Here is an 11,365-nt window from a genome sequence, read left to right as displayed (position 1 = left end):
CGAGGGGTATTGGATATGAGTTCGCGGATGTGTGCCTCGGCTGGCTAGTTGCCCCAGCCGGGACCCAAGAGACAGGCCGACAGGCTGCGTCGGTTAGGCTGTCTAAGCCGTTGACTTGCTGTGGATATCTTTGACCTTGCTCAATATGTTGACTGGTCAGCGGGTGCAGAATATGCCCCATCAAAGTTGTTGGTCTTTTCTCTCTAAAAACTAATATAAACATTTTTACTAAGTTGTTAGTAAAGAAAAATTCTTACTAAGATTGTTAGTAATATTTACATATTATCAAGGGTAATCTTACTAATATCTAGTTAATATTAGTAAGGTTGTTGGGTAAGTTCTTGGGTGCTTTTGAGAGGAGGCTTTCTCTTTGGAAGCTTGGGTTATGGAGGATCTTGCCATTGATAAATAGCTCAAGAACAACCAAGATGGTGATCTTGGTTGTGCCCAAATACTACCATTTTTCAATGTAAGGAATATTATTTTCCTCATCTTTTATATTAATATGCTTTTATATTGCATGCATGTTACATAGATCACATAAACACAAATTATGAGATAATTTGATTTTAATTAGAGAGTCTAATTAAGATCTATGATCTTTCAATTCTATGCTCATTAGAAAGGAAAATTACCTCCGGATAGCCCTTGAGTTGCTCAACCTCCGGTATTGTAGTAGCAACCTCCTCAATGAACTTCAATAGGCTCCCTTGCTTGCTCTCTTGCTTGTTCCACCACCACCAATGCCTTGAATGCTAGAACTTTTTGTCTTTTTGATAGATTTTGGGATTTTGATGCTTGAGTGTTTCCCTTTGTTCTTGCCTTGATGATTCCTCCTTTTAATTGATGTCAACAAACCTTTGATATGCTTGAATGCTCTTCCTTTCTTCCAACTTCAATTAATTTCTAAATCAATTTGGGGGTTTTCGAATTTGTCCTAACCCTAGAAATTTTTGATTGATTTTGGGAATATTTTTATGTTTGAAGGTCTAAATGTTGACAAAGGAGTGATTTGAATTGAATTTGAGCAATTTTGAAATGATTGTTGATGAATTTTGTTCAGTATTGTGGGTTTTTGATGATTTGGTTGAGTGTTTTAGTGAGGGAAATGTGTTTGTGTTTGTGAATGGGGAAGATATAAATGAGGAATGAAGGGTAAGTCCTGTGTTTTAATCAAAATAGCAGATGAGGATGTGCGGGCTAAGATGGGGACGGGTGGATTCTGTTTCAGGAATTTTGCTTGTTCTTTGGGGACGCCCGTCCTGCCTTAGGGACGAGCGTGCTGAGCACTGGGACGCTCGTCGCGCTTCCAGCTCGAGCGGGTTGCTGTGCAGGCCTCCTTTTCTTTCCTCCAAACCCCACGAGCTAAGGTCAACTCGTGGGGATCCTTTTTTCGCTATTTTGATCCTTCATTTCCTATTTTTCCGACATTGTGTTGTACTCCATAGGCTTGGATAGCCTAGGCAATTACTTCCTCACACTTTCTCACCATACACTACAAGTTACAAACACAATCAAAAACCCTCCCCCACTTGCTCTCATGTCACAAAATTCCAATAACAAAGCATATAAGATGCAATGCAAAAATAACGGAATATACAAATTAAATGAAATGCAAGTTAAGAGGTTATCATATTTACAAATGGTGGTTTAGGGAAGACTCCACCAAACTCTCCTTCATTTTAAGAGATGTTAAGGGGGTAAAGCAAGAGCGTTGTTGATGTTGCTCAACGCCTTGTAGAAGTAATCGAAGGCTTGCTCATTTTCATGGTAGAAGTCTTGTGTAGACCATGGTACATAGTTTCTTCTATTAGTGTAGGAGTCCGAGTCAATGTTGTGGTGACAAGGGGCTACAAATGCTTGATATAGGGTAATAGCATTTTCAATGTAATGATTAAGCAATCCATCAAACTCATCATCCCATAGACCATATACTTCCTTTGCTTCTTTCCCCATGTTGAGAGGATTATGAGTTGGAAAGAGCAACTCCTCTTTCTTGTTGTCATGACCAATGAGGCCGTCATTGATACTTATCATGATGGGTGAGCTTTTCAAGCTCTCATTCTTGTTATGGAAAATCCCATGCTCTCCGAATAGAGCCACTTCAATATCATCCACTTCTTTCTTCCAATTGGGCGGTGTTTCCTTGCCCTCCTTGTTAGGATTTTCATATTTGACTTGACCTTTGAATGGGGATTCCACTTTCTTCTTCTCACCTTCCCAGCTATAATGATCAACCATAAAGCATGGTTCGTTCAAGTTGAGATCTCTCATAGTCTTATCAAAATTAAAGGTGATTGTTTCATCACAAACTTCAAGTGTGAAAATCTCGTGCTTTACATCAATCACCGCTCCGGCAGTGTGTAAGATCGGTCTTCCTAGAATGATCGGTATATTGGAATCTTCCTCCATGTCAACAATAACAAAGTCCACCGGTATAAAAAAGTTTCCAATTCTCATGGGTACATCTTCCCATACCCCAAGAGATTTCTTTGTTGTTCGGTCCGTCATTTGTATAGTCATATTAGTCTACTTGAGTTCTCCCACTCCTAGCCTTTCACATACCGAGTACGGCATGACACTCACACTTGCACTTAGATCACATAATGCTTTGTTGATCGTGGTATCACCTTTGGTACATGGAATGGAGAAGCTTCCCGGATCTTTGAGCTTAGGTGGAGAATTTCCTTGAAGTATTGCACTACTTATCTTTGTGAATGCAATAGTTTCCAACTTTCTAATGGACTTCTTATTGGTATGGATGTCTTTCATGTATTTTGCATAGGCCGGCATTTGGTTGATCAACTCCGCAAATGGGATGGAAACCTCTAGGTTCTTCACAATATCCATGAACTTCCCAAGTTGCTTATCAAGCTTAAGCTTGGCTTGGCGACTTGGAAACGGAAGTCTAATCACAATAGGTTCTCTTTCAACCTCTTTGGCCTTCTTTTCATTTCTCTTATTTAATGATTCATTGGTAGTTGATTCTACTACCCCAGGATTTCTTCTCAATGGTTCTATCACATCTCTTGGCTTGACACTTTCCTCAAGAACATCCTCTTCAATTAGCTCCTTAGGTCCCTCACATCGTGTACCACTCCTCACGTGAATGGCATTGATGGTTTCATGCCTCGTAGGAGGATTACCTTGGGGAGGTAATTGTGCTTTTTACCTTTGGGAACTCGAAGAGTCCAATTGGGTCATTTGTGTTTCCAACATCTTGGTATGAGCAAGTATATTGTTGATGGTAGTGTCTTTGACTTGGCTATCTCTTTGCATTTGAGCGAAGAAGTCTTGTTAGCTCTTTTGCATTTGAAGGACCGCTTTTTGAACATCAAAAGCTTGGTCATTGGTTTGATTGTAAGAGGGTTGGTTTTGGAATCCTTGGTTTTCGTTTTAAAATGTTCTTTGAGTAGGATTTCTCATTGGAGGTGGGGTGTATGTTGGTTGAGGATTTTTAGCATTTTGGCTTTTATATGAGAAGTTTGGGTGAAATTTGGTGTTTTCATTGTTAAAGTTTGGTGTTTTCATTGTAAAAGTTGGTGTAAGGGGTGCCATTCTTGTATGCTTGGAAAGCATTAACTTGCTCATTTTGTGCCCCTACACTCTTATTGATCATGTCCCAAAGTTCAACAATTCTCACATACTCCATTTGGAATAGAAGATGTTGACACCATGACATTGACTTGTTGATGTTGCTTGGGTGATTGAAAAGCCTCATTCATCTTGTCTATGGCCTTGCCAAATTTTAAGTTCATTGTCTCAATATGGGAGCATAGTTGGGCAACCAAATCGGCACTTAATTGTGTGACGGAGTCAACTTCATGTCTCCCTCCCCTAGTAGCTTTTCTTGGCCTACTATATTGAGATTTTTGAACCGCCATTTCCTCTATCATGGCCCAAGTTTGATTATCATCTACCTTGGTGAATCTTCCATTAGAACCCATATTAAGTACATTCCTTGAGTCTTCATACAACCCATTCCAAAGTTGTTGGACTAGAATCCATTCGCTTAACCCGTGATGAGGACAAGAGTGATACGTATCTTTGAATCTTTCCCATGCCTCATATAGAGACTCTTCATCTCTTTGCTTGAACCCGGTGGTTTGGGCTCTTAACATGTTGGTTTTCTATGGAGGGTAAAACTTCTTGTAAAAGGCAAGTGCTAACTTCTTCCATGAATCCATTCCCAGAGTGGCCTTGTCTAGGCTCTTCAACCATTGCTTTGCGGTTCCAATCAAGGAAAAAGGAAACAATACCCATCAAATTTGATCTTGTGGTACCCCCGTTTGGGAAATTGCATCACAATAGTCACAAAAGGTCTCCATGTGTAGATGAGGATCCTCACTAGGCATCCCTCCAAATTGACCTCGTTCAACTAATTGTATGAATGCGGATTTGGCAATGAAATTACCGTTCAAGTGGGTGGTGTTGGAGTACCATTGGGTAGGTTCTTCTCGGTTGGTATGGAATGAGATGAAAATTTAGGCATTGTAGGTCAATTTTGTGGTTGGTTTGGAATTGGGTTATCCTCTCCTTGTCTTGCAAAAGGGTTTGTAAACTCAAAACTATCCGTTTGGATGATACCAATGTCCACAAGTTCTTTAATACCCACAATTGTTGAAGTACCTCTAACGGTTCTTCTAATATTTGTCAAAGTTCTCTCGATTTCGGTGTCAATAGGCAAAAGACCGCCCTGTGATCTCCTAGACATGTAAAAATCGAACAACTAGAAAACAATTAAAACTACCTTGAGGAGTTTGACTTCCCTGAGGTTAAGAAAGACACAACTAAAAACAACAAATGATAACGGCTCAATTAAACACTGTCCCCGGCAACGGCGCCATTTTGATTTGATCGTGGAACGTGTCGTCTATGCTCTCAATCAAACAATATTTATATTCACAACAAACTACTCTTAGTAGAGCGGTAAGTAAAGGTCGGATTCCAAGGGACGGGTATTGTATTGACTTATCGGTTGTAGATACCTACGTCTTAGTGTCACAATTTGGGTTGAGGTTGACATTTGCAATCTAAACTACTTAACAAAGGAAAAGTAAATAAATGAAAGCAAAGCAAAGTAAGCAAATATATTTTGTAAACAATTGATTAAAACACTAGGGTGTCATGGGTTCATAGAGGAATCATGATGAGATTACATAAATAAGTTACATAGATGCAAGCAATTATTGTTGTAATGGAATCAAGTTGGTTTATATCTTACAATTCCTAGGGAGTTTTCTGTCTCGGAGCCGAGTCGGTCACAACTTTACAACACCTACATCGACTTAGTCCTCCCTATTCAACTATATGTATGGTCTAACAAGCCTTGAGTAGGTTTATGTCTTACAAGTCTTGTTGAAAGGATAAGAGAATCATGCTAGGTTGTCAATCAAGCATTTCATCAAGCATAACATGTGCATAAGTTGAAACTACAACATGCAAGCATTCATATTACATCATTAAGTAAAGATCTACACCATGATTAACTCCCCTAATCCTCCACTAACCCTAGTTAAGGAACTACTCACTCATTATCATGGAAAACATGTTAACAATGGTGTCAATCATCTTAACAAGTATAAACATGACGGAAGAGTAAGCAATAAAAAAGGATTAAGCAAAGAGTAAAGAAATTGTACCAACTTTAAGATGAACAAATGGAAAGGAAAGAATAAGAAGAAAACTTGATTGATGATGAAGAGTTGTCAATTCTCCAATAAAAACCCAAATAATCTTCAATTACCAAACTAGATCAAACAAGTCTTGAACAATAATTAAGGAAGGATTTAAGTGTAATTAAGCTAACTGATGTGTTTAATTATACTAAGTACAACTATTAGGTTAACTGAGGGCTTAAATGACGATTAAGCCCCTTAAATAAAGTCCAACGCCTTGCAAGTCCTGGCATAGGACGCACGACCTCCTTGATGTGACCATTATTTGAGCATATTTAGTCCCCGAATTAGCCTCGTTCCTATGCTTTTTAGTGCATATTTAGGTCATTTACTATCTTTAGTCCTTTGTTTTGCATATTCTTTGAGGTTTTGTTTCCTTGGTAGGAGAGGAGTGCAATCCTTGCATTTTCATGGAAAAATAGAGCTAAATTGATCGAATCTAATGACCAAGCATCAAAGAGAAGACAAGACTAGAAGGCCTTTGTACATATTATAGTATATGGGCAATGATGAAGAAATCCTTGCATCCCCGACTAAATCCCGGAGGATTATTGGAAGAAGAAAAGAAGAAAAGAAAGCTGTGACAAAATCCGCCCGTCCAACTAGGCAAGACGCCCGTCCAAGACGTGAGGATTCCGAGCGTCTTTTCCATCAAGACGCCCGTCCAACTACACAACAATCCGCTCGTCCAGCCATGAAGACGCCCGTCCAGCCACCACAGATTCCGCCCGTCCCGACACCTTGGACGCTCGGATTCCCTTACAGTCCCATACGTCCTTTTCTTCCCTCCATGAAAGATGCGCATATTTATGAAAGACCGGAAAAAAGGAGACTCGCATCTTTTCTGAGAGGAGCGATTCCTCAAGGACTTAATCGTCATTTAAGCCCTTAGTAAACCCTAATTTGTGTACCTAATCCCCACTATAAATACCCCATTAGTCTAATTAGATAATCATGTTCTTCTTATCAATCCTTAGTGTAGTTTATATCGTTCTAATCTCTTCTTAATCTTGTAATCAACTTCTAATCAAATATTAATACAAATCTCATTTCCTTAATCTCTCTTTTGTTCATCTTTTATTTTGGGTAATTGAAGAATATTTGGGTTATTATTGGGAGATTGGCAACCTTCCAATCAATCATCAAGTACTTCTATTATTTTTTGCTTTATTTTGGAATCATTAGTAGGTATAATCCTCTTAATCCCTTTTTAATTATTGTTAATCATCTTCATTTATTCATCATGTTTTGCTTTGTTAATGTGATTGACAACCTTGTTAACATGTCAAATTTGATAATGAGTGAGTAGTTTCCTTAACTAGGGTTAATGGGTAATTAGGGAAAACCAACATGGGGAATGATTCATGCTTAATTTAATATGTTTTCATAGTTTATTTGCTTGCTTGTTGTGATCTCAACTTATGCACATGTTATGTTTGATGAAATGTGAGCCTATGAATCCTTACATTTTTTACCCATCACTTACCTTTTCAATGAGACTTGTAAGACATAAACCAACTCGAGTCTCATTAGACCATGCATATAGTTGAGTAGGGAGGATTAAGTGGACTTGTAGGTGTTGTACAATCTAATCGATTCGGCTCCGGGACCCAAACCTTCCTAGGATTGTAAGATATAAACCAACTAGATCCATCACAACAATAATTGCTTGCTTATAATTTGAGAATATGTTTGTATGATCAATTCCCATGAATTCCCTATGACACCATGACACCCTAGTGCTTTTAATCAATTGTTTACATCTCTTTTTAATCATCTTGCTTATTTACTTTTATTGTTATTTAGTTTAGTGATCTTCTCATCTCAACCCCAAATCGTGACACCCCTGGACACCGCTACTTGCAATGGAAAATCCTACATCAATACCCGTCCCTTGGGATCCGACCTTTACTCGCCTCTTTACTAATAGTAGAGTTGTTTGTGAAGTTATAAATATTGGTTTGGTCTAGGTGCTCTTAACGACAAGTAACCGAAAACTAAATCTCCAAGTGAGTAAAACCGACCACTCCTCTTGATAGATACTCATCCTATATTGAAAGACACCCGTCCTAACTTTGGGACGCTCGGGCTGAGGTTGGGGACGCCGTCCTTCTCATTGGGATCCCCGTCCGGAAGGGCAGTTTGCTTCTTCTTTCATTTGGCTGCCCCCTAACTTGTGGGGATCCTTCAAGGGTCGTTGGGGTCCTTCATCATTTCCCATTTACTTGTTTTATTGACTTAGGCCTTTAGTATTGGTCTCCTCTTTGTTGCTTGGTCGTTAGATGCGATCAATTTAGCTCCGTTTTTCTCCGTTTAAGTAAGGCTAGCACTTCTCTCCTACAAAGGGCACAAAACCTCATAGAATATGCATATATGAAGCTAAAGATAAGAAACGACCCTAATCCATGCTAGAAAGCATAGGAACGAGGCTAGTTAGGGGACTAAATGTACGTAAATATGAGTCACATCAACTTGGTAATGAGCATATGAGAGCACCTTATGAGTTTTGACAATTGAACTTCTGGACGAAGTTCTTTTTTAGGGGGAGTGAATGTTATAATTTGGGAATTAAGGAAAGAAAGAGTACGACTCGTGAGGAATTAATGAGCATTGAGCAAAGAACCTTGGGATAAGTACAATAAACATGTGTTATTAATAAGCGTGATAATGACAATAAGAATCTTGACGAACTTTATGATAGAGTAAAATGGCGAGAGAGTACATGAGATCCAGTAATGAGACTTGAGAGAAGATTGAGGAATAATTGTGAAAAGAGAGAGTGAGGTGAACTTCGGGGACGAAGTTCATTTAAGGAGGAAAGATTGTAATACTTAGATATTTTGGGACTCAGAAAGGAACCTTGGGATGCGTGAGAGGACCCTTGGGTTTGATGATTCTACTCGGGAGTGAAGTATGACTATAGAGTGGATCAAGTATAACCTATATTAACCTTAGTGGAGTTGTTATAATGTCCGCCTATAGAAGGGTCGTGTTAAAACTGTCATAACATGAGATCTAGACATGGTATTAATGTGATTCTAATTGGAGGTGATAGCTTGTTCTCTTAAGATTCCAAAGGTAGGTCACACGCCTAAAATGACCAAGAAACGAGTGAGATATGACAGCTTTACAAAAACTGGTCATTCTTGAGAACTACATTGCACTCGACCGAGTGAAGGTCACTTGACCGAGTGGACTCGACACTCGATCGAGTGAGTGACACTTGATCGAGTGAGTGACACTTGACTGAGTGGATTCGTCACTCGATTGAGTGGTGTGGACATGGGCCCACCTGCGACGCCCAACCGATCTGTAGACGTGTAGCGGTCTTTTGAAAGCCACACTCGGTGGCGTAAAAATGCTTTCGACCGGATCGTTTTAGATCAGTCAGTTTCATCTCGGCAAGGGTCTCGAAACGATGCAAGAGATGTTCGGAGTCGCCACCAAGCATTTGTGGGATGCTTGGAACCCGTTCGAATCCACTTTATACCTAGGTCAACCAAGGCAACAAGCGGTGTTTCACATAGATACTAAAGATAAGGAGTCATCCCTCTTTAGCATCCTATCTCTATAATGACTCTCGTACGCCCTGGATAAGGTCGTCCACTATCTAAATTTTTTTAGTAAGAGGCGAAGGTACGTATTGGGAAGCCCATTAATCGGACACCCAAACCCGCCCGCGGTAGCGGCCTCTACTGATCGATCTTGGTTGGTTAAATGCAAAAGTTGATAAAACGGGTAAATGCATGAATGCGCATCCACAAGTTTGAACCTAACATATGACCTTTATATGTCGGTTGTTTATCCAAGTATCAAGTAATTGATGTCAAGTTGGATTTAGTGTTGATTTGCATGCAAGACGGAAATTAAACATCCATTTACCAAGTTAGGTTTATGGTGTATAACGTGATCCATTTGTCTTAGAAAGGCGTTTTAAAAATACGATGTAAAAGGGCAGGTTTGTCATCTGATCTGTCCTGTATTCGGGTTAACCGAAGTCGGTATCGTCCTAGATGAGTGCTGGAAAGGAAGTAGGGTATGAATCAGGCAGCCTATTGAGGCGCGAGCCGTCAGGCGATGCAAGCAGGCCTGTCCTGGTTTGAAAATTGGAAAATAGTTGGCCTATTTAGGCACGGGGTAGCTGACGATCCAAGGGGATGTCTTCTGCCTATTGAAAACGTTTTGTAAACGGTATGTAAGGGGTGTTTAAACACGTGTTTGTTTAAAAGTGTAACACTACGGTTTTCTATATCTTTGGGTACTCTATCGAGTGGGGCTTACTCTGTCGAGCAAGTAAGTTGTTTTACGAAACAGTATTCTGTTTGATGGGTACTCGATCGAGCAAGTATGGCACTCGATCGAGTAAGGGTCACTCGATCGAGTAAGTGACTTACTCGATCGAGTAAGTGCGTATTACGAGTTGTTTTAGCCGGGTTTTGTTAATAACACGAGATTAATATAAAAGGCTTCCGTCATTATTCTTAATCATTTTATTTCTTAAAACGTTTCAAGAGAAGAGAAAAGAGTTACATAGTTCGCATTCGTCACGTTATTAACAAATCCCAAAGGCTAAGGTGGTCGGATCATCGTGTGCTTTACGCCGTTGAGTTCGTCGTGTGCTTTACGCCGTTGAGTTCGTCGTGTCGAGGGTAAGATCCTTGTATAGTTTTTATGTTGTTTCGTCAATTTTGGTTAAGTTCTAATTGGGTAGATTTGGGGGTTCTGGGTGTTTGATTGGCTTAGTAGTAATTGCATGATTGTATATGTGATTATAGGAGGAGATTTCGTAGAAGAGCATTTTAATTAGCTGCTTGTGATGGTCTTATGAAGGCTTATTCCAGGTATGGTTTCCCTAATCAGTATTGGTTATATAAGTGTTGTTGGTAATTGTTGTTGTTGTTGTTGTTGTATATCGTATTGGCATTGGATTCTGATTTGGTGATTGTTGGTAGTGTAATGTGATTATAGTTGTATAACTGCCTGTGATCTTCGGGTTGCGTCCCTGGCTGAGTGGAGTGACTTGCGGGAGTGACTTCACGCCCTTGATTCGCCTTTTGTGGAACCCGCCACAGAAGGGATGTTCACATTAATGAACATGGGTTTATCGCTCGATGGAGATGAGCGGGGCTTAGGTGGGAACGGCTGCGATCCCCCACTGGCGGCGAGGAGTACCTGTTGCGATGGGTACTCTGGCAGGGCTACACACTTCGATGTGTAGTCAGATATGTGGAGATAGGGTGGAGTTGTGGAGATTGAGATGTGTTGTTTGAGTTGTTTACAATATGGTTTCATTGCAGCTGTTGTTTTTATGTAATTAGTACTGACCCCGTTTAAATGTTTTAAAAACTGTGGTGATCCATTCGGGGGTGGTGAGCAGTTATTGAGCAGGTATAAGACGATGCGCATGGGATAGTTGGGATGAGTCACCACGTTGCTGTTTTAGAAGTCTTCCGCTGTGTCGAACACTTTTAGTTGTTTAGTATTTGACAGTTTTGAGAACCTTTGTATTTTCTTTTATCAGTTTCGGTTTTGGTTGTATCGCTTTAAACTTTATTATTATTAAAGTACGTTTCATTATTGTCTATTTGATTATCATTGCCTCGGGTAACCGAGATGGTAGCACTCCCATGCCTTAAGTAGTCCTGGTAAGGCACTTGGAGTATGGGGGTGTTACAAAGTGGTATCAG

The 11,365-nt window shown here is 39.9% G+C and overlaps 1 pseudogene; it reads left to right on the top strand.

Moving 5' to 3' along the window:
- Positions 1 to 4,014: 4,014 nt before the first annotated feature.
- Positions 4,015 to 4,113, top strand: LOC141603733 (small nucleolar RNA R71; annotated as a pseudogene).
- The last annotated feature ends 7,252 nt before the right edge of the window (positions 4,114 to 11,365 follow it).

The sequence above is a fragment of the Silene latifolia genome, chromosome 9 (assembly GCF_048544455.1).
Source record: "Silene latifolia isolate original U9 population chromosome 9, ASM4854445v1, whole genome shotgun sequence".
Classification (NCBI taxonomy): Eukaryota; Viridiplantae; Streptophyta; class Magnoliopsida; order Caryophyllales; family Caryophyllaceae; genus Silene; species Silene latifolia.
Note: the sequence above shows the minus strand (reverse complement) of the source record. Positions and strands in the feature narration are given on the sequence as shown.